We start from the raw sequence: 17,414 nt of genomic DNA, 5'->3' as shown, positions 1-17,414 counted from the left end.
CAATGTGACCAAAAACTTACTTGACACAAATTAATGTGACAAAATGAGACAGTTTATAAGCACACCAATTTATTAATATTTTCCCGTCATTTTTTGTCACGAAGCGTTGTCACGTTCGTCACTCACGAAACAGAACGGGCAAGTAGAAATTTTTAAAATAAGTCAAGTTAAAAGTTATATGCATTGAGGGTTTTATAATCGAAAAATTGATGTTCAATTTTATTTTGATCAAATTTTTAATAAAATGTGGATTTCTTTGTGGAGTTTCTCAAGCAGATATTCTATAGATGTTTGACGTGTTTGATAGAGAATTTCTTTACCAACATGTTTAATATTGAGTTTAAATGTGAAGGTTGGTGTTTATCTAATTAGTTTTTATTTGAAGTACGATCGCACCTAATCTAAATAAAGAATTTCGAATGCAAAAAAAATCTAAATAATTTTATCTTTAATCATTACACCTTTAATCATTTGCAAAGTAATTTGATTACAGCATTGTTTTTTGTGCTGTGTGGCTACGGCATTAAAGAATATAGCCACCCCCTCTCTTCCCACGGGTGTCGTAGGAGGCGACTAAGGGATAACACAGTTCCACTACTACCTTGGAACTTAAAAAGCCGAGCAATGGCGGGATAACCATCCAACTGCTGGCTTTGGAATACATAGGCCAAAGACGGGCAATAGCGTCTTCGGTGCGACAAAGCCAGTACTGCGGTCACCAACCCGCCTGCCCAGCGTGATGACTATGGGCAAAACACACGAGTTCACGCCGTTTTTGGCGTGAACTTATGGAGGCCTATGTCCAGCAGTGGACTGTGATAGGCTGAAATGATGATGATGATTGTTTTTTGTTCCGTGTAATAACCAATCATGACGATTATTATTATTATTATTATCATATTATTATATAAGCCTTTTCCGTCTCCATAACATCCAATATATATAGAAACTATGTTTAACAAGTAGGTAATTTTAGATTAATCTGTCATGGCTCCTTTCGGGTAAAGGCCTCCTCCAGTTTTTATTTCACATTGTATGTGCAGATATATATCATGACGATTAACACACAGAATAAATAATGTTGCATCTTAACAAAGTGGGCAAACTCATTTATATAAAGGTTAATGTAAAGATACAAGATTAGAATAACCTGCAAGATTGAACAAATACTTTTTTAAGGCTTAAAAGTATTGTTCAACCATTAGAAATTACATAAAAACTTTATTTATACAAAATATTATACATATTTACAATTCACAACTTAAGAACTAAATATTTACAGATAGTTTTGATATAAATCATGTCCGCGTGGAATTGTGCCAAGAATGCTGGCAGCATTTCCCCGTTGAATCGCTATGCCGATTCTCTGGGCAAAAAATGCACCAGCCCTCTTGTCACCAGTGGTGGCAATAAGGCGAGGTGTTATCTCATTTAAAAAATTTTTAGCGCTGCTACTCCAAGGTCCAAGTGTTTCGACTGCAAACGGCACAAAGATGTAATTTGGAATTAGTGACGAATATTTGTGCCGTTTAATCGTTTCAGCTTTTTCCGCTGCAGCTCCCGTTTTTAAGGCTGTTTCCCTGACATGAGACGGAGCAAGTGTGTCAACGCAGGTTGCGTCCCACAAAAGCGCCCGTCCCTTTTCCCAGGGAACCAACGTCAATCCATCAGGTCTCTTGCCATCATTGCGACTAATTCCAGTTGGCTCGATAAGAGCAGGAACGTCGATCGTGGCAAGAGCTCTTTTTATGGTATCGTTTAGGGAACCATGGCGGGAAAACCTACCTGAACTCTTGTTACAGGAAAGGCCGTGTAGTCCGAAAAAAATTAAATAAAACGACCTACGTGAAAGCTAGAATTACTAAAATTATTTGTGGGATTTTCAAAATAAATTACTTTATTTACTATATCTTATTATTTATATTTGCAGCCTTGAGAAGAGTATTTCTTGAATCTTGCCAGTCCGTGAAATTCTAATTAATGATATCTTTTCACTAACTGAAATTAATTAATTAAGTATTAATATAAACCTACTTGTAAAGCAACGATTTAATATTTCTTTTACTTGAACTTGAATAAAGAATGGCACGATAAAAGAATTGGTGTTCGTAAAACTTTTTTAATAATTTAGTTGGCATAACATTAATTTCAAGAAATAATTTTGATCATACTGTTTGTTTTTTTAAACTAAATTTGCAAATTTATATTGACTAAAATCGTTCATAAAGTGAATTATAAATACAAAAAAATAAACTGTATAAAAACAAAAAAAAAGAATATGCAAAAAAAAAATATTTTTACACTTCTACGAATATATTAATGAACAATTCATTGAAGTTGTTACAGAATATTTTTTTTCGACATGACATTATAAGGTAATCTAATAAATACGAATTTAGAGCTTCAAATAGGACCATGGATGCCTACTAGAGACGTAAAGACCTTGATAAAAAATGTTACACAATTTAATTTCGTTTGATACAGATTTTTTTTTACAACTAGGTCGGCAAACAAGCGTACGGCTCACCTGATGGTAAGAAATTACCGTAGCTTATAGACGCTTGCAACACCAGAAGCATTGTAAGCGCGTTGCCGACCCTACCTCGAATTTCCCCCAGTAGCTCTGCTCACCTTACTCACCAACAGGAACAAAACACTGCTTGGATACAGTACTATTTAGCTATGATATTCTGTAAGGTCGAAGTACTACCCCAGTCGGGCTCCTGCTCATCAACCCGCTTGAATAAATGAATACCATTTTGGGTGGGAACTTGTGGACGCCTATGTCCGGCAGTGGACTGTATTAGGCTAAAATGATGATGATGATAATGAAACGTTGGGATTTAATACGTAACGCTACAGTCTGGTAATTTGTCTGCTAAGAGTAACTCAATCTCTAAACGATGGTTTTTATTTTGTTTAAAAATCCAGAACTATACCTGATAACTGTACGTTCTCTCCAAGGCTCGGTCGGTTGACCTACAAGAATAAACAAAAGTCGTGACCGTCAATATTAATGATACTTTAAAACCAACATACCAAATTGACTGTCATCGAGTTTTACGAGGCATTGAATTATCTCAAGGTAAAGAAATTAAAACGAGAAACAAAAACTTACCTAATTATTGTAGATGTGTCCTGGACTTGAAGCCAGGTATTGGCAAAAGCAGTGAAGGACGCTCTCCGGCTGGCTAGACCGACGATCTACGTAAGTTAAGATTGCGGTGATGCGGGATGTTTGGCGTGAAATCGGGGAGGCCTATGTCTAGCAGTAGATTGCGATAGATCAAATCGAACAATATTAAATAATTATTACAATAAAAAAAAAAACAAATACTAACTTCAAACGTCCAGAATTTTTATCGACATATTTTTATTTATAATTTTCTTAAGTGTTCATCTCACTATTTGTACTATAAATTTTATGTGTATTCACGAAAAGGGTCAAATAAAACATTTTTTTCTTTCTATTCGTACAGTGTATTATTGGAATGCCTATTTTATCAATAAAAGAGGCTTACGCATTGACATTAAAGTAATTTCGTATTTATCACCCAATAGAGATAAACGGTATCTGTTTTTCACACTATAGTACGAACTTTGAATAAAATACAATAATGAACAAGATACTTCGTTTATTTTAGATTTTTTTTTTAATAGTAGCATGTATTACTCAACAAGGAGTAAGTTTTGTTTGTAAAATATATATCACTTCGACTAGGCCGTTGGCGCAGTTCGTAGTGACTGTGTGCTGTGGGTTCAATTCCCACCCCGAGTCTATGTGCAATATGTTTGGACATAATTATGTATGGGACGTAAATAGCGAAGTAACCATACAACTCGGTATTCGATACTCACGATAAATCGATTCAAGTTTGTATGAGTATTTGATCGATTTGATTATGTAATGTAAAGTGCATTTAATTAAAATTTTGATGATTTTGATAAATATACGACAAAATAGAGAGATACGGATAAAAGTGTACGAATATAATATAGCTTGTCCAGGATTTTATTAGTCAACCTGATCACGTTTTATTTAATATACTAAAGTTGATATAAAATACTTTTTATTTTGCTGCTTGAGTGAAGCTCGTCTCTAGTTCGGATCTCCTACTAGAAGCACACAGTCATAACATAAAGTGGTAACGAATGATGCAGATATTTTGATGATCCGAGGGACGTCGGGGCTTGGAAGCGTTTTATTAGGTATTCTGTAATAGGAAGAACAGCGTGAAAATTTGAGACTATAATGCCTTGAAATTTGACTGTCTGTAGGCATCACAGTAATTGTACCTACATTAATACTTTTACCAATTTGTTTCGGTTGTTTTTGGTGCTTTTTTGTTAGTTTGTCCTTGCTTTCAGTGTCACTTACCAATAAACCATGAGTACTGCGAACATATTGTTTGCTTGTTAGCTTTCAAGTAATAGCTATAAATTAAATATGTTTTGACGGTCTTCAATTCTCCGTAGCATAATTTACATTCCCGAAAAATGATAACTTCTCATAGACTATAAACTATATAATATCTAGCATATTCCTTGTTTAATTATTTCATACACCATCTCTTACTTCCCTATTACGTATATCTGTATATTAATCCGTGAAGCCAAAACTTTTACCCTTTTTACGAAAATTGTGCGGACGGAGAAGTATGAAATTTTGTACACTTATAGTTTATATAGAGAAGGAGTGCAGAATGCTAATATATTTTTTTAAATTATGCATAGAAATATATTAAATCAATAGAAAAAACCATTACATACACTACCATGTATTTGACACTCATACGCGTATTGTACTCTTTTGTGATTGTCAAATAAAAAAAGTCTTTAGTGAAATTGAATTTTTTTAAAAAGGTTCTTTATTTTAATTATTTTTTTGGTTTTCATTAATTTAAAATTTTAATTGTGGTCGAATTTCGACCTCTGTAGTAACATATTTCGAACCGGGAACAACTTGGTATCTATACTGAACAGTATTAAGTAAAGTAACCTACTTTGTATTACACGGACCATTTACTGTTTATCGACCAATATAATAGCTTTTCGCACAAAAGGTCAGCCTTTACGTATTTATCTAATCTGTGGGCTTCTCTTGTGTATTAACAATAGATAATCTTGTCTTAGTTTTAGTAATGTAAAACGTTGAAGATTATTAGAATATAATGTCTTAAAACTACGGGTTTAATTTTAGAATGAATGATAAACCGTAAGGAGTTTTGTTTTTTTCTTACCAGATTTTTGCAAATGCAGTCAGTGTTAATTTTATTTTTCTATTTATAGTCCGCCAGCATATACAAAAATAATAAACGTATGATCGTTATTGTTATTGACAAATATAGCTAAATGTGAATTATTAAAATTATGGTTATTAGTTAGATACAATGGGACACCCTCTAGTCCGCTGGACCGACGACCTACGTAAGATTGCCGGTAGTGGCTAGATGAGAATTGCGGAAAACTGGCATGTTTGGCGCCAAATTGGGGAGGCTTATGTCCAACAGTGGACTTTGATAGGCTAGTGAGGTAGATAAAATTTTATTTATAAAACATGTTAAAATTACACTAACCTCCAATTACAATTAAAGAAAAATTACGTTAATAATTATTTCACTGTCGCTAGCGACCTTTAGTGTGAAGGAACGTTAAAAAACTTCAGGAGTTAAAAAAAATTTTGAAAAAGCTAACATGCTGGTAGCTTCCTTCTATAATTTAATATTTTGCTTATACAATTTAAAAATAGTATTCCTTTAAGCTTTAGTTACGTTTGTACTGCTTTTGGAGCTTTTAAATCAATCTAATAGAGTTAATATTTACTGCATCATATATTATTATAGAAATGGATTAAGAATATCGAGAACAATTTCATTTCTACTTAAGCGTTGGGGATATTTCACTTCGGTCGTTGTATTTCCATATTAAATGGTAATAAAAATCACTAAGCGTCTAATAAAAATATTTACGTCTGATCTATTGAGTAGATTATTATGTCTGATCTGTTGCTTAGAGAAAAATTAAGGCTTTTATTACTATGGAAGAGAAATAAAATTTAACTGATATTGCCTATCTATAGCCCACACTCGAATTATTACTGAGTCAGAGCTGAAACAGATTTGTGTAAAGAAAACACCATTTTAAATCGTTGTCAACATTTTCACATGCATACCTTAAGTAACATTTGTTTAAATTAAGTTTATCACTTTTAACTGTACTTTAAATTCGAGTATTCCTAAAGATACTTAGGAGAACACTATGTATGAGTAATACACACCTACGCCAATATGAGAAATGAACTTTTGCCTGGAAATGTTAATCTAAGTATGGGCTATTGTTTTCTATTCAGTAAAACTCAACTAAAAGCTATAAAGGACAAAACCGAACAAGTGCGAGCGGACTCGCGCACCGAGGGTTCCGTACTTACCGTTTTTAATATTTTAATATTAAAAATATTTTTATTATATTATATAACTAAAAATGTATGATTTTTGCAATTTTTCCTTTATCAGTGCTATAAGACGTTCCTTAGTACCAAATTTCAAGATTCTGAGTTTACGAAAAGTACTCTGCAGGATTTGATTCACATTCATTGGACAGTAGACTTGAGCATTTGATATGAATTTGAGCTTGATACCTCGACGCGTTCCTGAGAAAAAGTGTCTTGACAGACAGACGGACAACTAAGTGATCCTACAAGGATTCCGTTTTTTCTTTTGAGGTACGGAGCCCTAAAAATGAACTTGGTCACCGAGATATTTGCAAACTGATTAATTTTAGTCTAGATCACATTGTGACTGTACTGTATGAACATAAACTGTGTGTGAATGTACCGTATGAAATATAATATAAATATACATTTACTTTCCTAAGACCGTAAATCGTAGATGTCAGCCGCATTTATTTTGTACTTTAATACTTTACGACCTTACGAAAGATATTGTTTTCTTACAATATTTTCTCGCACTAGCGAGCTCAAGATGACTTTTAAAAATAAATCTAGCTCTTAATAAATAACTCAGATATTTTCTGAAATAAAATTCGTTGTTTTTTTTTAATATAATTCAAATGTTCACTGCATTATTGGTGTTTTTCTTGTTTGTTTATATCGACGTAGGAAAACATATTTGCTGTAAGTAGACATATTGCAATTGTTCACCAGAGCCAAGAAACTTTATTGATTTCGGAAAAAAATTAATAGTGTCTGACCTATCCATGATATTGCTACCATTTTTGAAACATAGGTTTATTTAGCTGCCAGACACTATTTGCAATGTAAATTTTTTATCCAAAGTTACTATAAGTACATGTTTGGCTAGTTACAGCAAACAGTTTTTTAAATCACCTACCTTTAAAACGCTGTAACTAAGGAAGAAAAATGTACGCGTAGATGGAAATATTATTAATTTACAGGCGGTAAATATGCTGTATGTAGTAAATTTATTTATTTGGGTACTGCAATTCAAAATGTAAGATTAAATTTATAAGTATGATTAGATCTAGAAATGCAGTGAGTCAGTCGGTAATGTAATGTTTGGTTGAAAAAAAATGTCGTTTACCATTTGTAAAAAAAATGTGGTCTTTTGAATTGTTGAAATAAAATTTGAAACTCTAATTATACTGCCGGAACTTCGTTTCAACAATACGATGAATTAAAAAAGTATTTTTCTCTTATATATGTTACCGGCCAAACCCGATTTCAGGACAAACTAGTTTTGCCTAGGCTAAACTAGTTCTTCCTATACGTGTTAGGATTAACTAGTATAGCCTAGGCAAAACTAGTTTGTCCTTAACCCGATAGGATAAACCAGTTTAGGCTAGTCCAAACTAATTTGTCCTAAGCGCGATAGGATAGACCAGTTTAGGCCAGGTCAAACTAGTTGATCCTGATATAAATACGCACACTTTAGGATAAACTGGTATGGCCTAGTCTAAACAGTCTAAAAAAAAAATTTCGGGACAGGATGTTAGCCGAAACATCAAAAAAATATGCCAATATCACAAAAGAAATGATAAGCTTGTATTTATCTATGTGTAGTGTCTGTCATCAAAATAAAACAAAGAAAAGAGGATTAGTCTCTAAGCCCATTCTTCATTCGGAAATGAATAGTAGTTGCCAGGTAGATCTGATCGATTTTCAGACACAACCAGATGGAAATTTTAAATTTATTATGGTTTACCAAGACCATCTAACAAATTTTTTTCTGCTTCGCGCTCTACAACGTAAGAGGGCGGCAGAGGTGGCTTACTATTTGAATGATATATTTCTAACTATAGGAGCGCCGTGCATTCTTCAATCTGATAACGGTAGGGAATTTGTAAATAATGTTATAAGTGAGCTTGCCAGACACAGTCAAAGCCAGGGCTCAGTTGAACGTGCCAATCAAGATATTGAGAATATGATAGGGTCTTGGATGAATGACAACGTTTCAACGAAATGGTCAGAAGGTTTGAGATACGTTCAATTCATGAAAAACTGCGCCTACCATTCAGGAATAAAATAATCACCATACGAGGCATTATTTGGAATAGAACCCAGAGTAGGACTTTCGACTTCCTCTTTGCCGCAAGAAATCATAAATGATATTCAGGAATGTTAACCTAACAGAAGATAGAAATGATAACGTTGTCGAAGTTAGTAATCGAGAAAAAGTTTCTTCATCTGAAAATGACATTGATAAAGCTAGAACAACTGCAGCAGAAAATCTTGTGAAACACTCAAAGAAAATGAAAGCTACTTCTGACAAGTCTCATCCACCTTTAACTGAGGTAGGGCACAGCAGGAATTTCCTGCTCAAAATATGGAGCAGCCCGACTGGGGTAGTACTTCGACCTTACAGAAGACCACAGCTAAATAATATTGTTTTAAGCAGTATTGTGTTCCTGTTGGTAAGGTGACCAGAGCTCCTGGGAGGGGGGGATTGGGTCGGCAACGCGCTTTCGATGCTTCTGGTATTGTAGGCGTCTATAAGCTACGGTAATCTCTTACCATCAGGTGAGCCGTACGCTTGTTTGCCGAACTAGTGATATAAAAAAAAAAAAAAAAAAAAACCTGCCAACATTGGAGATAATGTGACTATACCGATTCCAGATGTTGACAAAGGCAAAGGTGATCTCAGAAACATTATTGGAGTTATTCTTCAGAAAAATCACGAATCAATATTGCAGGTTTTATTTTTTTGTTACTTAATTACTCATCTATCTTTCTGAAGCATTAATGATATTTTAAAGTACCTAATATGTTTTTACTTTATTTTTTCAGATCAGAATTCGGCATTTGCAATCAAACTTTTTTAGAGGTAGCAGATGTAAACCAAGGCTCTGAAATATCGTTAAGGACTGCAGCTACGAAACATTCAGTTGGATCAGGCCAAGGTTTTGTGAGATGCAGCTGCTACAAAAATTGTTCCACAAACAGATGCCAGTGCAAAAAGGCACTCATACTCTGCAATTCTAAGTGCCACCAAAGTAAACTATGTAAAAATAAATAACAATTTTAATAATTGAGATATGATTATTGCTTCTATTAAAAAACACTTATTATTTGTTATAGTATGATTGTTTGTATTACCAATTATCCATAATTTTTAACGACGATTCATTATGGTTTTAATAAAAATGATTATTTTTTCAATTACAGAGTATTTTATTCACTTTATCCATTTATTTTGACTTTCTTGATATACTATAATGTTTAGACTAGGCCATACCAGTTTATCCTAAAGTGTGCGTATTTATATCAGGATCAACTAGTTTGGCCTGGCCTAAACTGGTCTATCCTATCGGGCTTAGGACAAATTAGTTTGGACTAGCCTAAACTGGTTTATCCTATCGGGTTAAGGACAAACTAGTTTTGCCTAGGCTATACTAGTTAATCCTAACACGTATAGGAAGAACTAGTTTAGCCTAGGCAAAACTAGTTTGTCCTGAAATCGGGTTTGGCCGGTAACATATATAAGAGATAAAACGTAAAAAAATAAAATATTCAATATAAAAAGTAAGGCCCTAAAACTAGTTAGGAATGCAAGATGTAAATAAAAACATTGTATCCAATCAAACAATGTTTATTTAAAACTAAAAAACAGAAACTTAGTGCCAATTTGCCTCATTTTATAGAACGAAAGATATAACAAAATACAATTATAATTGAAACTTAACATGAAGACATTGTGTTCAATCAAAAGCATATTTAAGGAAAAGTAAATAAACCATTGATATTAAAATTATGCTATCGCGAATCATTCACATTTTTTATTCAGTCATCTTCATCGGTTTCAGGTAAAGAGTCATTTGTTTTACAGCTGTACTTAAAACCTAAATATTCTTTGGCGTAAATATTTGGAATCACTTTTTTCTCTACTAATTTTTTTAAGTCATTATATTTTTGTTGGGATATTGGTAACTTAGTCAAATATAAATTTGATTTCGGCATTGCACTATTGAGGCTGCTCAATTGCACTTCCCTTTTTCCTTTTCTTCTTCATTTTCTTTTTTAATCAACGCTCTTGTTTTATTTTTTTCTATATTTGTGTGCCTATGATTTGTCTTTGTTTTTATTTTGTCTTTATGTTTGCCTTGCTTGTTCTTATTTCTTTTTGCAGTTTTAGTGTGTTGATCTCCATCTTCCATCTCGTCAGATGACTCTTCCTCTTCACTCCAATCTGTTGAGTCATCTGATACAAATGCTTCATTTAATAATAACGTATCCACATCGTCCACACAATCAAGATAACATTTATCGAAATTTAGTTTTTTCTTGCATCTTTTAGGATTTATCCTTCTGGTACCTCTATCCTCTGTTATCTGTATTTTGTTTGTTTCAGGGGATGGTAAACTGCTTCGAAACTGTATCTGTACCAGGTTGCTGTCACTCGTTCTAGGGAACATTGATAGACTTGGAGATCCTATTGGCACTATATTGCTCTCAATTGTAGAACTGTTGTCAGGAATAAATTGCATCTGCACAACGCCATTTGTAGCAGTACTTATGCCAGGAATCAGAGAATAGCTTGAAGATGATACCTGCACTACGTCACTCTCAATCGCAAAACTCGTTGAAGGTACTAGAGATGGACGCCGAAACTGTAGCACGTTACTTTGAGTAGCAACTGGAGATGGACCTTGAAGTTGCGTTTGCGCGTGGCTCTCTACTGCTGCACATGTTCTAAGACCGGAGGGTAGACTTTCAGGGTCCATCAATTTTACATTGCTTTCGATCATAGCTCTCTTCTCAGTAGCTGGTGATTTACTTTGAGGCTGTTCCATATTGCTCTCAACATCACCACCTAATTCTGGGATAGAATAGAGACATTGGGTTTTGATTTGCTTACCATCATTCTCAACTGAAAAGTAGGCTTTACAAGCTGTTAAATGTGGAATACTTTTATCCAAAACATCTTCATTCTGGACGGTTACAGTAAAATCTAATTTAGCGTGTTTTGTAATACAAAAAAAAGTTGTCTTGGGATTGCTGAGGGATTAATTAATTATAAGTGATTTTTGTATTTGCTGTTTATGTTTGTTTTTTTTTTTTTAACTTACTAAATCTATTTTTAATTATACTCATCTGTATTTCAATTTGAAGATATAATATTTTAATAATACTAGTGTTACATTTTTTAGTGCATGTTGTGACAACTTAAAATGTTGCGCATTTAATCTTAATTGTAGTACCTATAGTTTTTATGTGAAAGTTATAATGTAGCAACTACTGTTTGTCCAAATGAAATAAATAAATAAAATAAAAAAAAAAATACATGTTTCGTGGGTTTTTCGAAAAGTTGGAGTCAATTCTTTGCTACTAGTCATGTCCTCTTCCAAATTCCATGTATGTCGTGGTGTCGTTTTGCGAAAAAATATTAGATTCATCGGTCTGTGATTTTATTGTTTTGTTGTTCAATTTCGACGGAATTAAATTGCCTTGTAGGTATAGTTCATTTCTTAATATTTGTATTTTAGGTTTCTTTCTTGAATGCTTTTCAACAATGTCTTCTTGAAGAGGTCTCAATTCGTCCATCCATTCCCTGCGTTTCGCCATCTAAAATAAGCAATGCAGCTTAAAAAAATATCTTGTTACCCTCGTTGGTCTATTGATTGTGATTGCTGATTATAGGTCATGAGGTTCCGGTTTTGATTCCCGGCTATGTCAAAGTGTAATATATGTGGTTTTACTGTTGTGAAACTGCAGCAATTGCAGCTCGTAACCGGGTTTGTGCTCGTAGTATATTGGTTGGTTCGCCACCAGTCACATTGGAGACTAAATACGTCGGTGAAATGCCTACTCCGTCAGGGATTATAGGTGTAACGATATTCATAAAAAATCTGTAGACGGACAAGTAAATTGATCATTTTTATACTTTGAAACTACCTAGAAAAAATTATTAAACCTAATTATGGCAAATTACAAATATCTTTGCTTGTATCAGATAGATTCGATTAAAATACAATACGTAAATAATTATCGACACTTAATAATAATTATTCGGAAAATTTACTTACGTTTTCGTGATATAATACTCAGGTTCAATCTAAATCACGCTACTTATTACGGATACTCAGCAGAAACGACAATAACAGAATGTCGTACAAGGAACGAAGGGTGCGGGCGGAGCCGGTAGCGATGCGGTAACACCGACACAACTTCAAAGTACTATCATTTTTTCAATGGCGTAAAAGTAAAATGAATTGATAAATGATTTATCAAAATGCATTATCTCAAATTTCTAAAAAATCACAGGTTTTTAAAATGCATTATGTGGTGTGAGCTTTTAAAGCAAATACGTGATGATTTGCTGTAAATAACAAAAACTAAGACTGTAGGTTCCCTAAACTTGCTGTAAGTAAACGAATGTAAAAATCACACGCCACAGAAATGCTGTAAGTAGCGTTAAGTTTTTAAATGGGAAGAAGTAAGTATTTGTAAAGCAAAAAATGCAGTCTTTCTTTTGCTGTAAGTACAAAATGTCTAAAATGACTAGATTTTGGTCTACATACAGCATTTAATCTTGCTAAAAAAAATATAAGTACGGGCGTTTTCAACGGCGTATGTAATTTTTTTTTCATCGTAGAGACACACGACCCGGGTCATTCGATGCGGCTTTTTTTTTCTGATTCCAATGGTAGTAAAAAGTCACTTTAGGTATTTTGTCTACTTACAGCAAATATGCTTTCCTACGTCGATATGTAGTAAAATCCTTATTTTCTTAGCTCTACATATATTCTCATTGGATATGAGTTTCGTGGGTAAAACGCAATCCAATGCCTCCAATTGTTCAAACTTATTTAAATTGATAATTTAATTAAGAATAATTTTATTATAGCCAAATATAAAACACAGCTAGTTCTTGGTAAAGCTCTGAAGTTTAACGGTAGTCCAAAAAGAACCATTCTAACTATTCAACACCATTTCTCAGAGCTCCTGGAGAGGGTCAGGGGTTTGGTCGACAGCGCTTTTGCGATGCTTCTGCGTGTCTCAGTAGTCGTGTACAGGCTACGGTTATTGCTTTCCATCAGGTGAGCCGCTCTTGTTTGCCGACCTAGTTGTATAAAAAAATAAAACCAGGTTATTTTTACTCAACCTAAAAATCAGCTGAGCGTAGCCGATAATAAAAATAATCAAGCTCCGGAAATGAGATGTAGACGCTACATGGCGTAGAAGGTTACAATAACACACAGAGTTAAGACACAGTTGAATTAAACAAAGTATTACATAGAATAGTATGTAAGCTGTAGAAAGTCAAAATTGTTTGGGACTTAATTACTAAGTACTCTACCTTTGTATGTTGAAAATCATTTAACTTAAACTTTGTGACTAATCTTCAAAATAAGTTATTATTTTCGTAAATGGTAAAGTTAATGAATAATATTATTCAAGGTGTATTATAGGTACAGGGGCAACGGTATCCGTATTATACGCAGTCATCTAGTAGAAATATTATTTATTTTATATATACTATGAAGCAATTACACTATTGGTTTGTGATTTAATTTTTCAATCATCATCATCATTACAGCCTATACAGTCCACTGCTGGACATAGGCCTCCACAAGTTTACGTCAAAAATAACGTGAACTCATGTGTTTTGCCCATAGTCACCACGCTGGGCAGGCGGGTTGGTGACCGCAGTACTGGCTTTGTCGCACCAAAGACGCTGCTGCCCGTCTTCGGCCTGTGTATTTCAAAGCCAGCAGTTGGATGGCTATCCCGCCATCGGTCGGCTTCTTAAGTTCCAAGATGGTTGTGGAACCTTGTTATCCCTTAGTCGCCTCTTACGACACCCACGGGAAGAGAGGGGGTAATTTTTCAAGTTTTTATTTAATTGCATATTACATAGCTTAACCTTTATGTATTTCTTTAAGATATATGCAGTGACATAAACTGCAATAGACATTCATTTTTTGTGAAGTTTCTTTATTAATAGTAAAAATTTTAAATTAAATATATTAAATACTTACATAAGATACCTTTGCAACATCTTAGTCATTAAGCACTCATTTTTTCGTTAGTGCAATGTTATAAGAAATGTATATATTTTTTTTACTTGTATTATTCTGTATTTAGTTTTTATATATTTATTTTATTCATAATAGTTTCAAAATAAAACATTTATGATAATAATATTTTTTATAATTGTAACCTTCTACGCCATGTAGCGTCTACATCTCATTTCCGGAGCTTGATTATTTTTATTATCGGCTACGCTCAGCTGATTTTTAGGTTGAGTAAAAATAACCTGGTTTTATTTTTTTATACAACTAGGTCGGCAAACAAGAGCGGCTCACCTGATGGAAAGCAATAACCGTAGCCTGTACACGACTACTGAGACACGCAGAAGCATCGCAAAAGCGCTGTCGACCAAACCCCTGACCCTCTCCAGGAGCTCTGAGAAATGGTGTTGAATAGTTAGAATGGTTCTTTTTGGACTACCGTTAAACTTCAGAGCTTTACCAAGAACTAGCTGTGTTTTATATTTGGCTATAATAAAATTATTCTTAATTAAATTATCAATTTAAATAAGTTTGAACAATTGGAGGCATTGGATTGCGTTTTACCCACGAAACTCATATCCAATGAGAATATATGTAGAGCTAAGAAAATAAGGATTTTACTACATATCGACGTAGGAAAGCATATTTGCTGTAAGTAGACAAAATACCTAAAGTGACTTTTTACTACCATTGGAATCAGAAAAAAAAAGCCGCATCGAATGACCCGGGTCGTGTGTCTCTACGATGAAAAAAAAATTACATACGCCGTTGAAAACGCCCGTACTTATATTTTTTTTAGCAAGATTAAATGCTGTATGTAGACCAAAATCTAGTCATTTTAGACATTTTGTACTTACAGCAAAAGAAAGACTGCATTTTTTGCTTTACAAATACTTACTTCTTCCCATTTAAAAACTTAACGCTACTTACAGCATTTCTGTGGCGTGTGATTTTTACATTCGTTTACTTACAGCAAGTTTAGGGAACCTACAGTCTTAGTTTTTGTTATTTACAGCAAATCATCACGTATTTGCTTTAAAAGCTCACACCACATAATGCATTTTAAAAACCTGTGATTTTTTAGAAATTTGAGATAATGCATTTTGATAGAATATATACCTCATACTGCACAGCAGACGGTCTCCAAGTTACAAGAGCTGGGGTTGGAAGTTCTCCGTCATCCACCGTACTCACCAGATCCTTGCACAGACTTCCACTTTTTCCAGAATTTGGATAAATTTTTGGCGGAAAAAAAATTCAATACCCGAGAGGCAGTACAAAATGCTTTTGAAGAGTTTGTTGCCTTCCATCCAGCAGATTTTTCAAGAAAGGCATCAATAAGTTACCACTACCTTGGCAAAAATACATTTATTCCATGGGTAATTACTTTGAATAATAAAAACAAAAAATATAGAAAAAAGTGCGTTAACTTATTTCATCAAAAACGGTAATTTTATAGGTAAAGACCTATTATAACCTTTAAAATAGTACAATTTTTAACAGTTAAATTGTTGACGTGACCTTATTTACGTAATCATTATATTTTACTATGTATATACTCGTATAAGTTTTTAAACTTTTACGATCACTTATGAACACTATTGAGTCTAGGGGACTCACCGTGAACGTAATTTTGAAGCTCCCGACATTTCAGTAAGCCGAGACCATGACGAAATATATCATAAGTCAAAATTAAAAACCATTGCTGACTTACATAGAAATTTTATACAGAGTACTCAGATTAATTAATTAATACGGTAGTTAAGAATATAGCCACCCACTCTCTTTCTGTGGGTGTTGTAAGAGGCGATTAAGGGATAACACAGTTCCACTACCACCTTGCAACCTACAAAGCCGACCGATAGCGGGATAACCATCTAACTGCTGGGTTTGTAATAAATAGGCCGAAGACGGGCAGCAGCGTCTTCCGTGCGACAAAGCCAGCCCTGCGGTCACCAACCCGCCTGCCCAACGTGGTGACTATGGGCAAAACACATGAGTTCACACCATTTTTGGTGCGAACTAGTGGAGGCCTATGTCCAACAGGACTGTGATAGGCTTAAATGATGATGATGATTATTATAATGATTTACACAATTCAAATATTATTAAATTAAGTGTCCACTACAATAACAATTAATGTCGAAAAATATTAAAATCTGACTTAGTGATGTCATTCAGCCACTTGATATATAATGTTAAAAATAATCTCCAATCGATATAACATAAATTACATTATATAAATATTCGTATTCATATTCTTATCCAGAAGATCATATCCATATAATCCCTGAATATCATTTAGGAAACCAAATCAACTGAATATATCCTTAAAGAACTCTCTTAGATTTCAGGTTTATTATATTTTTGAAATAGATTTAATTTGGTAATGGAGTAGAATTAAAGCATTTATGAAATTAATATTATGTCTGAACTATAGGTTATTGTACTGACTGTCTGCCAATACAAACCATCTAACTGTGTACCGTTCAGATTGAAATTCATACTTCGGTGTATATTTTTCAGATTTAAATTTTAAGAAAGTCTAATTATATGGCATAATATATTGCATAAGGCATCTGTATTTTATCAAAAAATGGTACAGGACAATTTATGTTGCCTAAGGCTAAAATATACATATAAAAAAATAAAAGATAAAAATAAAAATGTTTATTAGTCAGTGACAAAGGATCCATAATTGTTAGTAAAAATAATAATTGTTTGCTGCCAAACGAAAAAAAAAAAAAACCAATTCAATTAAATCGACAATAAATAAAACGTACTCAGGTAGACGAAAAAATAGTCAAGTAAATACGCATTATCAAAGATTACTACAAAAGGTGTAATCATATCTCGATGAAATTTAAATGTGACCATATGATAAACATCGGCTTTCGATCAAATCACAGCTGAGGGATTAAAATAAA

Source organism: Melitaea cinxia, chromosome 15 (assembly GCF_905220565.1).
Source record: "Melitaea cinxia chromosome 15, ilMelCinx1.1, whole genome shotgun sequence".
Classification (NCBI taxonomy): domain Eukaryota; kingdom Metazoa; phylum Arthropoda; class Insecta; order Lepidoptera; family Nymphalidae; genus Melitaea; species Melitaea cinxia.
This window is presented reverse-complemented; position numbering follows the sequence as displayed.